This window comes from Passer domesticus, chromosome 2 (genome assembly GCF_036417665.1).
Source record: "Passer domesticus isolate bPasDom1 chromosome 2, bPasDom1.hap1, whole genome shotgun sequence".
In the NCBI taxonomy this organism is placed as follows: domain Eukaryota; kingdom Metazoa; phylum Chordata; class Aves; order Passeriformes; family Passeridae; genus Passer; species Passer domesticus.
In genome coordinates this window covers 71,456,680-71,474,431 of record NC_087475.1, presented here as the reverse complement: position 1 = coordinate 71,474,431, position 17,752 = coordinate 71,456,680, and the positions used below count along the sequence as shown (strand labels likewise).

The 17,752-nt window shown below is 39.6% G+C and overlaps 1 protein-coding gene and 1 long non-coding RNA gene across 7 annotated transcripts in view; both read right to left on the bottom strand.

Annotated features, from left to right (window-relative positions):
• Nucleotides 1-17,752, bottom strand: part of ATP8A2 (ATPase phospholipid transporting 8A2) — a 311,854-nt gene that overhangs the window by 58,746 nt on the left and 235,356 nt on the right. The window lies entirely within an intron of this gene.
• Nucleotides 14,168-15,021, bottom strand: LOC135295508 (uncharacterized). The gene is made up of 2 exons (XR_010357629.1): nucleotides 14,784-15,021; nucleotides 14,168-14,355 (listed from the first exon to the last, which is right to left on the bottom strand). It is a non-coding gene; the product is annotated as an uncharacterized LOC135295508 (long non-coding RNA).

The window sequence follows — 17,752 nt, the reverse complement described above, 5'->3', positions numbered from 1 at the left end:
ACAAACCCAAACCTTTTTCACCTAGCAGAAAACTTGAATGGAACATTGTAAACAAATAGTATGGAAAACCTCTCAAAACCACAGGATGTTAACCAAATTACATTTACATTAAGACAACCATAATAACGAACCTGCATAATAATTCAGAGTCTTTTTTCTGGTATTTTCAGCTTTATGTAGTATTAAATTTAAAGTGAAAAAGGCATTTACTAGAAAATAAACCACTAGTAGAAAGATGAAGCAACATCTTCCACACTTTGTACAAATGATTGAATGACTACTACTTGCCCTCTGTTTAAATAAAAATTCTAATCACACTTTTCTGAAAACAGCTATCACAAAAACTCCTGAAGTTTGAAGTCTATTCCAGATATAGTCTAAAATAAGTCCTAGAGTATTTGTGCAGCTTGTAAGAAAGGAAAAACTGAGATAACTGCTTTTTTGAAACAGGTCAAAGACTGTGAAAGGACTGATGGCTGTAGAACTCCTCTGCTACAATTGAAGGCCAGCACTAGGCCAGGATTTCTGTAAACATGACCATAATATATGTTACTGTAACTGCCAGACTATAGCTACAGCTTAGCTAGCTTTGTTAGCAGAGGAAGCAACAGAATAAACTGAACTCCTTCACTGATTATAGAACCAATTCTTGAAAGGTTTTTCTGGGGGAGATGTTGGTTTTCTTTCATTGGTGTTTTTATTTTGTTGTTTGCATTTTTTTTCTTGACAGAAAAATACTCATCCTCACAAGAATCTGCAGATGTTGCTTTCTCAGTCAGGGTTAGTACATACATTATTTTACTAAGTTAATGGCAATTCACTAGAAATTTACTGCAGTAGGATTAAATCCTAACAAACCAGTCTCCAAAGTAAACCTACAAAAATTATGTTTCCTCATCAGCTAAGTGGTGACAGATAGTCAGATACAATATCAGATACACTGGTAATTCTTGCAGAAGTCTGAGGGGAACAGAAATGTTACTCTAAGCAGTCTCAAACTACATGTATTTTCACAATTTATATTGCAGTACTGCTTCAATGTGCTATTATTGAAGATTGGTTTATTTGTTCATAATGTTTCTCAATGCAGCACATGATTTGGGGTAGTTTGATCACTTCACAGCAAAGGGACCTTTCATTAGTGTTTTGATCTCACCAAACACCCCCATGTTTTTGTAGGGTAAGATAAGCAGAAGACTGCTCACCTCTTCTCTCATGCTACGGAGTGTGGTATTACTTGCCAAATGCTCTTCAAAGCTTTCTTCTGGGTCAAATCACCTCACTCCAAGAATTTCCAATTCCTTCATTCAGGTATTATTTTATGCTTCAACATTCAGAATCTATTTAGAACCTGCCTCTTTTAACCACACATCACTGCTCATCTTACAGTTCCTCCTGAGCAGCCCTTGACAAATTGCTGGTCACTCTTCTCTCCCATTCCTTAGTTTCTGTGTCATAGAGACCCACAAGTTTACCCCTCACTAATTTTGTCAGCCTCTCCACTAGTCTCAAGAACAGGTGATTTCTATTCTAGCATCTTCTACATTAGCCTCCTCTCTGGATAAACTCAACAGAAACTTTTCTCAGGTTTTTTCTTCTCTATCCTCCATCATTGCCTTAAAACACTGCTTGCTTAGGTCTCTTCACTGACCTTGCACACACCCACTTGAACAGTTTTAATCCACACTAGCACTTTGCCTTGGATTACATGGCTATTCATTTTCCACAAGAAACGCTTAGGAGGAACTTTTTGGAAAACTTTTAGAAAACTCTAATCCTGCCTCATCCAGGTTTCCTTTATCCTCCATCAACTTCTTCAGTAATGCTGATAATATAAAGCACTACAATTTCCTCACCAAAGCCTTAATTTTGACTTAAGTTACATTAACCTAATTTTCCCCTTAAGCTCTTAACGTATGAAATCTCTGTGGGATGAACTTCATATTCACTAACATAAAACCATATCAAGAAAAATGTAAAAGATAATTGATGGGAGTTATTCATGGCTATTGCTGTCCTAATAGGAAAATTCATTCCTCAATTTCATTTCCGAGAGTTGAAGTAAAATTAAGTTATATCTAATTCTTATGCTTTTCCTTGAAGACAATCTTAATTTGCATACCCTTTAAGGTTTTCAGGAGCACTTGTTAAAGAAGAACAGGAAGGGATTTTGAAAGTGCTTACTATGTTCCATTCATACAATAACTCTTTTATCAAGGAATTTACGGGGTACAGATTTACTGTTCTATCTTGTCATTATCTCCACTATAGTATTTGATTTACTACTCCTGAATTTTCAACAGATCTCCTAACTTTCTCCTAAAACACTAAGATTTGCTAAGGTCACACACTGATTTCCATTAAAAAAATGCCCTTGGAATAATAATTTCCCCTTCATCTTCTACAATGAAAATAGATGTAAAATAATTCATAACTTCCCTGCCACCTCATCATCTACTTTAACTATCACTCAAGTCTTGGTCGCTTTAGAGCGGCCAGCCCTGCAGTCACAGATAAAAGGAGGACAATGATCAGCTGATATTTCTGCCTACAAAGCACAACAGAAGATAAAGCTTTATAATACTGATCTCCTTAACTCATCATGAGAGCCATCTCATGCAGGCATGCCAGTCTCTCTCAGTGCTTCAAGACCCACTGAAAGAAAAAATAAAAAAGAGCTTCAGAGAAGCTCTAATGGGACGACATCCTCAATTTATTTGAAGCTGCTTCTTGACAAATGGTTTTAAAGCTATTTCACTCTCTCCCTTCACATCAGAATGGCCCTTTCTGGCCAAATCTGTGCACTTACCTCAGCAGTGTATAGACAACTCTCACACTGGGCAATATTGCATATTGTCTTTGATTCTCCCGTTTCTCTGGTGCTGAATATACAGAGCACACTATAGGGACAGAGACTTTTTCTTAACAAGTCTAAGCCTCCTGAAGCCTCTCAGGAGTTTCAGCAGTAGGAGTAAGTGTGGAGTTCAGAGAGAAAGTGAAAGGGTCAAAGGGCCAGGATGCTCTCAAGATTTCTCAGGTGTATGGTATTAGCTTATATGCTTTTAAGAAAACATGCAGCCTCAGAGTTTAATGCAACCTGAAAGTCCAGCTTAAACTTGGTTTCCACTTCAGAAAATCTTTGTATCTGTTGATCACATGATGAAGTACAACTAGCCTCTGAGTTCACTCCTGCTGCTGGGCTGCCAACATATCTTGATCTGAATGCCTCTGCAAAGGAGAGCGAGCTCTTCCAAAGGGTTCAGTTGGGTTTACCAGGCAAAATTTATCCTCAGGCCTGCTTCTCACTCCTTCTCCAGTGCTCTGAAAATGCTGAGTCTGAGTGACAGGTAAGGACAGATTAGAAGGAACAGTGAAGAGTGAATTTAAATGGAAAGAGCTTAATATGACTTATGTGTAATTAATCTACAACATTCATTTTCCATTCATACTCTGCTTATCAGCCTTCAACTGAAATATTCCTTCTGTTATGCTAAACCTCCTCTGGACATCCATAATGTTAGCAAAGGAGCATGCAAAACAAAAAGTGTCTTTTTAAAAGAGCATCACATTGGAAACATCTTTGAACTGGAATATATTTTTTTTCAGAATACTGATGTACCATACATCACAAAAGATATGCCCATGAGAAAACACAGTGGATAAACGGAAATGAAATTCAGCACGAGGCAATTCCATCAGACTTTCTGGTGACCTTATAAACACAACAAAAAGTGCTATTCATATATCACCTAGCCAAGTCAATATTTATTTTCTTGCTTTACGCACGCTTTGCAGGAGTGACCTTAATCATAAAATCAAGGCACTAAAACACAGGGTTTGGTCCAAAACTTGTTTTGGCAGGCAATATGCAGATCTCCCCAAGAAGCTCTGCCAACATATCTCAAGCCAAACTTGCAATAGTCTGACCTAAAAGGACAAGAAGACTGGTAGAAATGAGACTAAAACATTTCCCTCAGGAGCATACTGTGTGCACACACTCTTTCCATGCTTGTAAGGGGGAGGGGAAGGGATTTTCCATGTCTGTATGTGTTCTCCACATATATTTGCCAACAGTTCCTAGATTATCCCCAGAGCCTACTTTGAACACCAGGATAACTGCTCGACTGTAGGCAGTATTTCCTTTATGAACATGGAGACTTCAGAAAAGCAGGCTGGATCTTGATTTCTGAGTTATTCTGGGCACACTAACAAAATAAATGAACCCTGGCTACACCTCAGTGTCTCTGAGAACAGATCTAAACCCTCCAGTCTGCAGCACCTCCTGAGATTCTGGAGTTTTGAAAAGGAAGGCAAGCATAAGAACAGGAGTAGAGGTAAAACCACACTGGATTTGTTTCTTTCCATTAAAAAAAAATAAAAATCGCATGTATCGATTTCTTGCTTCTAATAATGTCATTTTATCAAGTACAGTGAACATAAGGACTGCTGAGACAGAGATATAAATTAGGTTAAGGCAGTAATCCCCCTCTTACTATCCCCCTGTAGTCCTGATGGAAACATGCTCTTAAAAACCCCACAGAGCAGAAGTAGGCGCGCAATGCTTGACTGTCTGCTTCATCAGTGCCACATTCCCTCCATGTAAGCTGCCAAACTACCAACCCAATCCTTTTTATTTCCTCCTTTGTCATCATAAGGATAAGTCTGAAAGCTTTTAGTGCATTTCCTCTCAGTTAAACTCAAATTAGTCCCCTCTGCTGGACTCCTACTGGGATGCCTTGGTCTATCCCAGAGCCCGTGCTGAGAAAAGCCCTTTTCAGTCCAGCAAATCACCTCGGTACCTGCTACTCTGACAAGGCTGACGCCATTATTTATTACATAATAAGCTCTCGCTGTTGAGGGTCAATTATTCCATTGACTGGGCATTACAATAATTCTTGGTAATTAAAAGAGGTACTTATGTGAATCTAGATGCATATTGAAAGAAACATTAGTCCTTTTGTTATCTTGGCAAGCCCTTGTTCCTAGTCGGCCCAAGCAATTAGCATCTTTTGGCAATCCCTGTCAGCTGGGGTTTGGAAAGCCTGAAAAGAGGGTCACTCAGATGCTAATTTAGATACAATTGTGACAGCAGAGTTTAGAGGGAGCTGCTCCAAAGGCACCATCAGGGTTTAATAAAGCAAACAGCTTGGGTCCCAGTGACCCTGCTGAGGTAATTAAAAAGACTGCTCTATGTTGCTGTGCCAAATGGGAGAGTGGCATCATGAAGCCGATCCACAAAAACCATTTTTAAAAGACATATAATCACCCATTTAATCTGCTCATTAAACAAATCTCTCATGCGGACTTAACAGGAATTAGCACTTTCTAAAAGGCAAAATTTGACAGAAAGCAGACTGTTCAAATGATTCTAAAGGTCGTGATTCCTAAACGTTTTCCCATTATTATTATAAGCTCATTTAATGTGAATGTATAATATTTGGGGTTATCGAGTGTTCAAGACTATTCTTTTAATGCTGTCTTTATGGGAGAAATATGAACATCCACTTCTCAAAGCTAAGAGGGTGCAATGACATCAGCTGTAAGAACAGGAGGAAACCCAGCCCTACAAACTTCATGTAAATAACCCCACACTCAAATCACAGCAAATTCTGTGGGGGTACTGCTGACACTTTGTTTCCCAGGATTCACCCCAGAGCTCTTGCACGCAACTATTGGCTCAAACTCCAACACACAAGTAACATTAGGTACCTTGTAATATCCACCTCCTGTGTTTCTCCGAGAGTGTTAAAAGAGAACCAGCACTACTGACAAAGCAAAATTGCCTTTTCCTGCTTCAGAAAAAAAGAGCAAAACAAAAAAAGGGTCCTCCTCTTTTGTACAAAACAAAAAAAAGGTCCTCCCCTTTTGTACAAACCAAAACTAAAGTTCCAAGGGTTATAGAGCACTATGAGTAAAGACTGAAGAAAATGTTCTTTGGTGTGACAATGATATGTATCACAGGCAAGCTGTCCTACTCCATGCAGAATGTAAGATTTTTCTTTTTGAAAAGTTAATCTGCTTTGGGTGGGGGTAACAAGAAAAAAGGAGGAGGAAAACAGAGAAGACAGAAGGTAATGCCACCTTATTTTTTTTCCAGTTTTAATTCAATATTGAAAAATTTATCTCTGTACAATATCTGGGAGAGAATGCAGCTGGTAAGTCATCACAGAGGTTAAGCAATTATATTGTTCCGTGAGTATTTCCTATTTCACTGTGCTGCATTCAAATACAGCCTCCAAGATCCCAGTTTTCTTCACCCTCCTGATAATAAGAAGCTAAAACATCAGGGAGGCAAACTTGTAGCCAGAAAAATAAATAAAGTCATTAGGCATTGTAGCATGCTCAGCCCAGCTACTAAACTTTCTCAGACTCATGAGGCTCGATACTGTATGACCTCATCATTGACAAGCTGATATTCTACTGAAAGCTGTTAATTAAAGACTCTAGAGATTTTGCCAGCATACTTAACATCTCTAGATAGAACTGATGCATGCACATCTTTCACAAGGCAATGTGCTGGGCTGGAATGACAACCTCAATTCTACACAGGCTCAATACCTGTCCACCTTATTTGGAAAATAAAAGTCAAAATATGATTAGAGCCCTACATGCATGTAATTTGCTAGATCAGTGTTTCTCCTTTTGTGATCTATGGACTGGTAAACCATTAAATAAGTGTATAATTCCTTTTAGCTCCCAGCATAACACAAACAAGATCCTTGTTGTACAGACATACACAAACTTATGACTCCCCCAATGAAGACTACAGAGCAGAGTCTGGCAAACAAGGCAAAGACATCCACCACTGTGGTCATTGTCAAAGAACTGATTCAGCTGAACCACAGAACTGCAAACATGAGTTGCTCTCAATTCTAAAGATCACCAATTTGCTGCAGTCATATGTCTGGTCAGTACTAATGATCTGACAACACCTGAGTGCTCTTTTTTTCTTCAGCCCTAAAACATTTCAAAGTACGAGCTTTAACATAACTTCTTCAGCGGTTGCTTAAAACAGGTAACAAGGGAAGCAATATCCTACCTCAGGAAATTTATCTGTGTATAGAAATACTAATGACACAAGGGTGCTTTTTTCCTCCCTCCAAAGGGCAGCATACAGGATGGATGAAGCCACATTAGAAATTCAGAGAAAAAAAACAGTCACCAGCTACGATTAGCAGGAGCTGGTGTGCAGTACAGTAGGAATGACCATAACCTTGGAAAGGGAACTCAGGGTCGTACCTGAATACCTGCAGAAGTCCCCAGGGAATCACCTACAGAAACCCCTAATCTATATTCTATAGGAGTACACCCAAGTTAATTAGGCTAAGGAACAATGATGATATATGTGGTAATTCGTATGCAGATTCCATCTACATCTATCCATATCTGGTTATCAGTGCGTGCTACTTAACTTGCCTTAGGTTGTTCCTAAACCAATCCATCTATACCTGGAACAAAGCTCCTAAAAGTGAAAAGAACTTCAGCACCAAAACAGCACAGCTTACCTAGGCAGGGGCAGAAACAGTCTTTTACTATGAAAAAAAAGCTGAAACAAGTGTAGGATGGGGTAAACTATTGCTTTAGACCAGCTTCTTAACTACTTTACAGGTTCTTTTTTTCTTAACTGAGTGTGGGGAAGAAGGGGGTCAGGAAGATGACAATAATGTGAAAAGGATGGAGAACATAAGGAACAGCAGAAAAAGAATGAAGAAGGAGGAAATAAATCATCAAAACTTTATAACCCCAGACTGCCTCACAGGGGAGCAGAGGAAAAAAAAAAAATCAGACCATTCATCTTCAGCATGTTTGCTGATTATCTCTTGGGAGAGTTTAAGATGTTATACTTGACACCATTATATGTATGTGCAGTTAACCTCAACCTGTATTATTTCTTTGTACCTTTGCAGTCTTATACATGCACACAAGTATCTTTCTTGTACTGATAAACCATGCTCAGTTTCTCTGTATTGTACAGAGAATAATTCTTATAGCAAATGATTACAACTCTTTGACTTAAAGTACACTTTGATACTGACATTTGAAAAGGGCTCTGTCTAGCTCCAATAACTACACATTCTGTCTGTATTCCCTACTATCAAGGATACTTCCTAGCACACTTGAAAAAGTAATTCAATAGCTGAATAACCACAACTACACTTTCAGGTCTATTTAAAACTGCAAAAACAATGTGTTCTTTCTCTTGGGAGAGCTATGCTACCATTTGGTCAGACAGCAACACATTTTGGACACACTTCAGAAGTTGCTGCATGCATTGTGAAGATTTATAGTTGGACAGGAATCAAGGCAGGGGTGCAACTCCCTGGAAAACACTGAAATCCATCCACAGATGAACCAGCACAGAAAGTCGCAGATGCAGTTTCCTGACCGGTTTGGCTGTGCAAGGAGATGGGAAAATTCAATCAGCATTTAGTACATTTATTTTCTTGAAATGAATCTCCATGCCACAAGTGAACACATTGTTTTGCTGCAATACGTAATAGTGTGCTTACCTCTGCTTTTCTACCAGTGTATGTGACAGTCATTCCAGGCATTCCTTCTGCAGCTTTTTTGTTTATTTTGGGGAATGTTTAGAATGCTTTTGTGTAGGAAAAAAAAAGAAAAAATTTTTTACAAGTCCTATTCTAAAAAAAGCTCTCCAAACTGAAGGAATCATATACAAGAGCTTCTAAAAGAATAAACACAGCTGCTAACAAATGAGTAAAAAGTTATAGGAAAAAACTACTAGTAGGTGCCAGTTCAATTTTCTAATAAATCTTAAGTCTGAGGCTGTCCTTTGATTCTTGTGAATTTTAGTATTTTATCTCAAATGTATAGTTGGGATTTTTCCTCCAAAAAGTTATTTTAAGTAATGATGAAAAGCCAACTTTCCACCAGCAGCTATTTGTAGTAATAAACATATAAACTATTAACACAAGCAAAAGTTGAGTTATTAAAAGCATACTTCAGAAAAGCAGCATTACTTACGCTTCAAGCTCTCAAACAGAATTGACAGATTGAAGACAATTTAGGAAGAAAAGCATACAGGTCAATTTATCCTCAACAATGAATATTCATTTATTTCTGGTCACTGCCTAAATCTGCTTTTCTAACTCCTTTATTTAACTGTCTGAGGTTATAAAGATATCAACCCAAGACGATCTTATTATTAGGCCTATAGTTAAAACATAAAAAACTCGCAATAGGGATACAACTAGTTTCAGAACATATGTGCTCTATGTTTACTTCTGTCTGGTAAAACAACAGCGTCAACTGGAATTTGAAATGTTTTCTTTATTTAGATCTTGTAGGCTGAACAATAAGCCCTGACAGCTCTGTCTCAGCCCTCTCAAGGCTTGTACCAAATGAAGCCTAAACTCACTATTCAGCAACTGCACCGGCCATGGGATGTCTGGAATTTGTTATGTGCACTCATCCTTAAAATGGAACAGCTGCTATGAAAGGCTGTTACAAGACACCCAAGGGGGCAAAAGGTTCCTGTGACACCCTTATCTACAACCTGATATGAACAGCTTTTGCTGCTACCCTGCTCCCATCTCTAGGTATAAAGTTACATGATAGAAGGGCCCAAAACACTCCCTTCAGTAAAAGAGAAAACTTGTATGGCTTCTGTTCCTTTTCATGCCATTGACTGTGCAGAGGATTAGATCACCTTTAAAATGTACTTATTTAGAGTAATACATCTGTATGCCAGTTTTAAAGATATGCATTTTAGAAAACTACATTTCTACAGCCCTACCACCCCCCTGCCTCACCTTTTAATAAAAGCAGCAAGACAGTCCTTGGCCATGCCATGCTTGCCCTGCTCTCTTGATTGACTATATAGCCCATAAGCCCACAGACTAGTTAGTTGCATGAGGGGCTCAACCAGGATTTTGCTGTTAAGGATCAAAAAGCAATAGCAATATAGCAGAAATAGCTCTCGGGGGAAATATATCTTGTTACTGCCAGAAAGAGTATTTTTGTAAGAGAAGCATTTCTGTAATTCTTATTAGTTAAATAAAAGACTGGAAATAACCAGAAGCATGAAGACTCAAGGGTCTGAGCTCCCATCAGAGTCAATGGCAGACTTCCCACTAAACTCACTGGATATGCAATGAAGACCAAATGTGGAATACAGAAAGGAAACGATCAGAGGAAGGACTCTTGTTCACAAATGCATTCTGCATCTGTGAAGTTTGTTCCTGTGAATGAGTTCATAAATGAGACTGGTGTCCACACACAATACAACTGTGATGAGTTCAGGTTCTGGTGGGAAAATCCTAAGAACTATTTCTATTTTAAAATAGAAAATAGCTGCATTTTTACAGATGCACAGTATTGGACAAAGCCTAGTGTCATTGGAAGGTGTACTTTTCCAGACTTCCCCCCCTCCCATCTCCACAGCCTCTGCTTTCTCTGGTGCTTGCTGAGGTGACCCAAGGACCTGCCATCAACCAAATTCCTCCTTCCACCAAAGGTAGGTATTATTTCTTGCTAAAGTGCTTTTGATATACCAAATCCTCTTTCTAAATTTTACATGACAGAGATAAACAGCTCTGTAAAAAGACAGACACTTGCCCCAAACCCTTTTATGCCTATATAAACGTTGCTATAATTGCAACAGATTATCAGCTCCACTTCAGCCAAAACTCAATACCAGCTTGTAGACGTATCTTTTAACCAAACCACATTTTATTTGGCTATGGGAATGAAATCCTATTCTCTATCTCTTTACACCCACCTTTGGGATTTTGGTTCACCAAGTTTCCTTCCACTGCCCTTTGTAAGAGCTGTGATTCCCAGCATCACACAATCCCACCCTCTATCAATGTTCTGGTCCAGGGTTTATATCCTGAAGTTTATATCCTACATATGCTCTCTAGTGGGACAAAAGCTTTACCTTCCCAAGATCATGAATAACCTAGTCTTTCAGAACGAGTCAGAAATTAAAATCCTAGAGCAATAATATTCCTAAGAATATGCCAGGGAGTGAGGAAGAAAGAAGAATCAGAGGAAGATGAGACAAATGGACTAACATGGAGTAAAACATGGCCAGGCAAACATAGCAGTACTATTTGCTGCAGCAGGGACAAGGATAAAGTGAACCTGGTTCAGATGCATCAAGAGACAGGTAAGTGCAAGCCACAGACAACACAAGAGTTCTCCTCCAGAGCTTGGCTTTCCTCTCCACCTTAAGATGATTTATCTATACCAAAAGAGACAATCCCAACACAAAAATCCCTCTCCCTCTTTCAGAGCCCTTTCAGGAACCACTGCACTTGACACAATTCTAAGACAGGTAGGTCAGCTCTGAGTAAAGGGATGATGACTCCTTTTTCAAAACTCCTTTTTTATCAGTTACAGTACATGTTGGCCATCTACCATCGGAACAGAAGTTGCCTGCTTTGGGCATGTCTGGAAGCATGGCTCTGTATCTCAGATGGCTGAGTCAACATTGTCTTCCTTCCCTGTCACAGACTACTGAAGTAATATGTTAAATACTCATTCAGTATTTATAAACATAGTTTTGATGCCCAAAAAATGGCCTTCCACCTTAGGTTACCATATTAGTATAATCTTGGACTAGGCTCCTTCTCACAGACTTGTCCAATTGCATGTTTGCTTCATGCTTCCAGCTCCGGTTCCTTGATGCTTGTGATGCCATTTGAACTTGAATTCTTTAGGGCAAAGGGCCATTGGAAATCATACGAAAAATGGCAACAGTGAAGAACCTTCCTGTTTGACCCCCAGCACACTTGAATGAACTCTTTTACTTCCTACTATTGAGCTTTTGATTGATTTGGTATTTCTGCTGCTTGTATTGCTGTTATAAGCATTCTTCTAGATTCAGTGTTACTCTATCACCCTGAGGAAACATCCACTGGGATCCACTTCAGCCTCTCCTTTTTCAAGCCCTCCTAGTATTGTTTTCATAGTTCAGAATTACTAAGTCAAAGGTTCAAAACAGGAAGAAAAAAACATCCACCAAAATAAAACCAAAACCCACCTGCCTAGAGCTCTTCTTCCTCATTAAAAAATGGATGACTTGGACTCCAGATGTTCCTTCAGCCCTACCACACTGAAACCACTACTGAAACAATGCCATTGAGACAAATCCTGTGAGCTCTCTCTTGGAGGTTTTTTAGTTGCATGTGTGTCATCTGACTGAAATCTGCCTTTCTTGTGATCCAGCAACATCCCATACAATCAGATTTGTACTGCACTTTCTCTCTTAGCACAAATCCTCTCCTATGACTTTCTCCTGCACAGTTATGCCAGGCTTGTATTCCCAGCTGAACAGATGTGAAGTATACCCTAATTTTGTGTCTGGTCAGTGAACCTCACGACTGCTCTGTCTAATGCATACTCTGTTTTTTGTGGTTGCCACTAGACTCATTGTCTTACATCTGTTTGCATTAAAGCATGTTTTCCAGTGAATGACTCAGACTTAAAGATCCCAAATCCCTCTGAATAGGGTTACATAAATTCTGAAATGTTTGCTATTCCCTTCCTCTAAATTCAGTATAATCAGCTAACATTTACTACAATCTTAGATCTGATATTCTCATTCAAATTATTTATATATGTATTATTAAAAAGATCAGTCCCCTTGAGTATGCCATGAGTAACCTATTTTCAGCTAGAGAAATTATCATTTGCAGACACTGTATGTAACCTGCTTTGAGACACTTTGAAAGCCAACAGGCCATTTTTGCTCCACAGACCATGACTCTGTGGTTTAACCAGTAAGCTCCTTTATGAAACCTTAGAATTTGTTAAAGTGTCATTAATTCACACGGTTTCAATTTTTCACAGTGTATTTTTCTCCTAACATAAAGAAAAAAAAAACAGTATCAAGATGAATCTGGAAAGCCAGAATTCAGAGCAAAGAACGTGTGCTTATTTCTCAAGATTCCTGATTTTCTGTTTATAACATCCTTATTCTGATAACAACAGCAAAAATACAAATAAGCTAGTCAAGGGAATTTCAAGCACACAAATACCACAGTCTTGAATTTAGTTCTTCAGCCCATTCTGTCCTGAGTTAGGGTCTTACTCACTTTTCCTTAAAAATCATCAGTATTTCTATCTGACAGTTGGCAAGTAGGAAGGGAAATGGTTTTAAAGATCAAATTAAGCAAACCTGATTGAATAATTCAGATTTGCCATGGGACTCAATTATTTCTATTAGAAATCCTTATTTTTAAAAGGAAAGAATTTATTTTCTTTGGCATCCAAATAATTATTTCTTTTACTTCTGGAAACACTGAAGTAGTGGTTTCCTGAGGTTTTACATGTTAACTCTTTCATATTTTTTCCTGAGGTTTTACCTGTTAACTCTAGCCTGAACGAACCAACAACAGACGCCCCAAAGACAAGCATAAAAGAGGAAAAAGATATTTTCCTGTTTGCTATTTATAAACAAATATGCAAACCAAAAAACACTACAGTATTAAAAAGAAAAAAAACAAAACCCAGTGAAAAAACGCATGGGTTCTCTTACAGTAGAGCTACTTCTCCCAGTTGTGTAGATGCATTTATGGATACAATCAGCCCTGCTGCAGAAGACCTACACAACCTTATGCAATGTCAGTGCATCAACCAGCTGGAGGTCACTGCTGTCTCCATGCCTCTCCAGAGCACAGAATCAGGAATAACAGTGACAAATGCCAAGCAAGGTGAGCACCATGCTTAACCACAAAAATTCCAGAGCCACAGCAGCACAGAAGCACCTCCAGGAAATAGGTGCACTCACTCATCCACCACAGCCCCACTGAGGAACTGCTCAGCCCTGCACCAAGGGCTGCAGCTCCTCAAGCCTAGACAGCCTGCAGGGCTGAGTCAGTCAGGGATCAGGACAGTGCTGCCTTTTTCAGCTCTGACTCTGAATACCAGAAAGATAAAAGCTATACGGTCCCCCCATTCAGGGTCTTATGCTGATGGGTGACATGCAATTAGAGAGGACATCAATTGAAGGCCCTTGAGAAGAACCAAAGGCTCGTTACAAACCATGATCAACACTACACAATGTTCAAACTATCTGGAAGAGCATCCCTTGCATCAAAATTCACTGCAAACCAATTGTATTTGACTTGATAGTTCATATCCCAGGAAAAGAAAACCCAACACCAAAAAATCCAAATCAAACACAACACCCCCCCACCCCTCAAAATCTGCCATGTTTTATTTAAAGCCAGCCCAGAGAGTGGAAACTTCCTGTGTAGAAGCCTGCTCATGACTGCAGAGACAGACACCTGGCTATTTGCCTGTTGTTCTCATCCCACCTCTGCTCTTCTCCTTCTCTTCCAGAGCAAGATGTCAGCTAGGTGATATGGAATCTCTAAGAAGTTACACCTAAAGTGCAGAGTACAGAGACGAAAGGGTTACTGACTTTGCACTCAATAGGTCTATGTCCTTTCACAATAAGACAGTTAAATCCTTTCATTCTCAGTTATTTGCATTTATACAGAGGATTTTTTTAAACAAGAATCTTTACATGACTTTAATTAGGTCATGTCTGCAGAAGGATAAGGCAGAAAAAGGCCCTCAGAGTTTTGATTTTTGGAGCAGAAATGATATCACTTTTTAAATATATTTGAAAGTATTCCCAGGTTTTACAAAGAATGATAAAACTAAGCATAAGACTTTTTTCCAATTCAAAATTAACATGGACTATCTTATAGTTAAATACAGCCCAAAAAGGACAGCTGCAGCTAGAGCAAAGCTTCTCCAAGAAACTGTGCCATTAAATCACTACACTTAATTGTCAATAAAAATCTCACATGAAAAATCAAATGTTCAAGAAGTTTTTGGACAAGGCTCTCAGGCTCTTGGTGTGATTCTTGGGGTTGTTCTGTGCAGGGCCAAAGAGCTAGACTTGATAATCCTTGTGGGTCCCTTCCAGCTCAGGGTATTATAGGATACAATGAAATGGCTATATAGGATTCAAAACTACAAGTAATGAAGAGAAAGATGTACTACTCTGTACAGAGTGGTGCAGTAGGCATTTTGACCCCCCAAGCAAACTGATCCTGTTGCCAAGGGGTAAGCTCCTACCTACTACTATGATTTCAGAAGCGTACTGGAGACTTTGTTCCAAGTACAACATGTTCCTCTTTGTATTGTACTGCTCTTACAACCATTGAGAAAGAAGTGCTTCTCTAATTTGGGGCACCTTTAGCAGATTCAGTAACTACAATCTGCAATCCCACAATTACTCTGCAATACAGAACAGCAAAACACCTCTACTTGAGAAGCACCTGAGCTAAGCAAAACATATGGAAGCGAACAGGTAGAATTGCTCTGTCAAACTATCAAAATGCAGTAACACCCTTAAGCACACTCTGTGACCTACAAGAGAACCTCCTATTTAGAGGTAATGGCCGTGTCTAAGCTGCACAGAAAGAACAGGCTCAGCAATTTGTCTAGGTTTGTAAAACTTGATGACCTGCCTGCTTACTTTCCGCACCATAGGCTACTGACTTGTCTTCAGGCTTCTCCTCTTAATCATGCTGGAATTCAGATTTCATGCACCTCACAGGAGTCTGGACTGCAATACATTCAGCCCAATCCAGAGTTCATACAATGGCATGGATTCCTGCTCAGAGATAGCAACTGTCCCTCTCCAGAGGGCTCTTAGTGTGTCCCAATTTCTCAATTGTAAACAATATGAAGATTAATGGAAGGACCATGATACAAGAGGCCAAAAACCCCTTAAGGCAATGTACACTCACTGCAACTGAGCTTCTGAATCCATCAAAAGTATCAATAAATTGATCTAGCATGTGTAAAAGACAGGTATTTATCTCCTTTTCAAACCCTGGTCTGAAAAGATGATGAAAACAGTAAAAACAAGGCATGCTGAGGTCAGCAGCGTGTCCTAGCAAGGGATGAAAGATGATTCATTTCCAGGGATGCAGTACTGTTCTTCTGGCAGACTTCTTACCACTCATCATACTGTCTTGATATAACAAAGTGACTTTTAAAGTACTCTATCATTCTAGCCTCAAATCCTAACAGCAGTCTTCTTAATCTTTAGAATATACAGGCTAAACTCAAAGAAGTTTGGCAGCAGATTCCATCTTGGCTGTAGTTCAGGTTCACTTGCATTTTGCTGAACTAAGAAGGCAGACAGAGATTTCCAAGTGCCCTTTCAGGTGCTCTTGGAAGAAAAAGACTGTAGGGTAAATTCATGTGTGAGACAAATAACGGAAGAGTGACTCAAACACAAAGTAAGGGTTTGACCACAGTGGAAATTACATTCCATAAATAAACTGCTCCAGGGCATGAAGGTCAAATAAGGTGTACCCCCTGATAAACAAGTACTTGGGGGTGCAAGGACCCAGCAATGTGCTCTCGCAGCCCAGAAAGCCAATGGTGCCCTGGGCTGCATCCAGTGGTGGGCAGCAGGGCCAGGGAGGGGATTCTGCCCCTCTGCTCTGCTCAGAGCCCACCTGCAGGGCTGCTCCAGCTCTGGGGTTCCAGTACAGGGGGGACAGGGACCTGTTGGAGTGAGCACAGAGGAAGGACACTGGGATGGTCAGAGAGATGGAACACTTCTACAAGGAAAGGCTGAGAGAACTGGGATTGTTCGGCCTGGAAAAGAGAAGGCTTCAGGGTGACCTAGCTGCAGCCTTCCAGCAAGACTGAGAGAGAGAGAGACTACTTACATGAGCTTGTAGTGACAGGGCAAGGGGGAATGGCTTCAAACTGAAAGAAGGCAGGGTAATATTAGATGTTAGGAATCTTTACAGAAGTTATTTACTGTGAGGGTGGTGAGGCACTGGAACAGGTTGTTGAGAGGGGTTGTGGATGCTCCGTTCCTGTTTAAGGCCAGGCTGGATGTGGCTCTGAGCAACCTGGTTTAGTGAAAGGTGTCCTCATCCTCAGCTGGGGGGTTGAAACTAGCTAACCTTTAAGGTCCCTTCCAAGGCCATTCTATGATTCTAAGATTATTTCAAAACACCTGAGACAGTTGCACTGAAAGAAAGGAGATATTGCGTATTATAGCATAAACCTTGGCTACTGGAGTTTCTTCTGACTCTAAAAACACCCACTGAAAAGAAAACCTTTGTAGTGCAGATTATTTGTCTTAAAAACATTTATTAATTGGCAACACAGTGAGAACATGCACTAGCCTTTTCCTCCTTCAAATAAAAGGTCAGATCTCACCTTGGTTTGACTTCACAGGAGGCAACTCCTGATTATTGGCAGTCAAAGTGCTTCTTCCTGAATTAACATTTCCCCTGATTTAACATCACTTCAGTTTCTGTCAGACTTCCAGTTGCCTTGTGCAAATTTACATGGACCATCTGACCATGCAGAAGAGCAAGTGAAAAAAAACCCCACCAGCCAGAAGAGGTCAAAGTTCAAAGAACATGCAATATTATTTGGAGTCAAGACAGAACTGAAATGACTGAGCAAAGGAGAAGCTTATCTGACACCTACATAAACTGAAAATACAACACACAATTACTGAAATTACTGAATTAAACACAAACTAAATTGAAATTACAACATACTTCAGGAGCAAAGACAAAAGCAGAAATCTACATTCGTTGTTGTATTTTATCAAACTGTGTTTCGGTAGGAAAGTTGGCAAAATCCAGAGTGATACTGAAGAAAAAAATCAGTAGTGCAGCCATCTCTGAATTATTCAGAAACCCTCAGGAACAGAGCATCAGAAGTCACACAATTGAGCTTCAGAGAACTATAAAACTAAAGGTTAAAAACTTATTACATTGGTAGTGAA